Source organism: Octopus bimaculoides, chromosome 17 (genome assembly GCF_001194135.2).
Source record: "Octopus bimaculoides isolate UCB-OBI-ISO-001 chromosome 17, ASM119413v2, whole genome shotgun sequence".
NCBI classification, from domain to species: domain Eukaryota; kingdom Metazoa; phylum Mollusca; class Cephalopoda; order Octopoda; family Octopodidae; genus Octopus; species Octopus bimaculoides.
The window spans coordinates 28,775,479-28,776,370 of record NC_068997.1 but is presented as its reverse complement, the minus strand read 5'-3'; positions in this window follow the sequence as shown (position 1 = coordinate 28,776,370).

The following is an 892-nucleotide window of genomic DNA, read 5'->3' as shown; positions in this document are numbered from 1 at the left end:
ATACAGTGAGATTAGTAACACCATGAAATAGTAATAATATTGGTAGCTAATTCTTCATTTGAGTCATTTTTACAAGGTTAAAAGTTAAATGAAATATTCAAATTAATATCAATTAGGATTCTCTAACTAGCATTCTCTCTTGGATCAGGAAAAAAAACTGATACCAAAGGGGGTGACATTTTTTAGTTTATAAAAGTGTGGTAATTAAATAAGGAAGTATGATGAGTAAGGTAGCAGTTTCAGGAATATGGAAGAAGGAATGGTTCAAGAACTTTTTTTTTTTTTTTGTAGTTAGAAATAGTTGTATTGAGAAAATGGTGGAAAATGTATGTCTGAAATTAAAGTTTATAAGTTTTGAAGAAACACAAATGTGAGACATAGGGATTTTAATTGAGTAGGTGATCTTTTACGATGGATACTGGGAGAAAACTGGCCATCTTATGGGGCTTGTGTATGTAATCCACGGGAAGTGTTTTGTAGGAACATAAATAAAGGTTTGAAAACAGTTTGAAGAATAATTATTATTAGAGACATTAGCAAAGGAGTCATTTTATGCAACCATTGCATATGTATAAAAAGAAGAAATTGATTCAAACCACTTTGAAGATGAGATGCAGCCTTTACATTTAGTACAGAAAATAAACAAATATAATAATAATAATGATGATGATGATCATTCAATGTGTGTGTACAGGTTGAAATACATAAATTCAAACTTGAAAAGTGAAATTAACTGAAGAACTGTCTTGACATTTTTAATAAAAATTACAATTTGAAACTGAACATTTAAAACAGACATAAGTTCAATTCATTTGATAATTTTTCTTTGAGTATAATGCACATATTTACAATATGTATGAGTGTGTGTATGTGTATATATATATATATATAT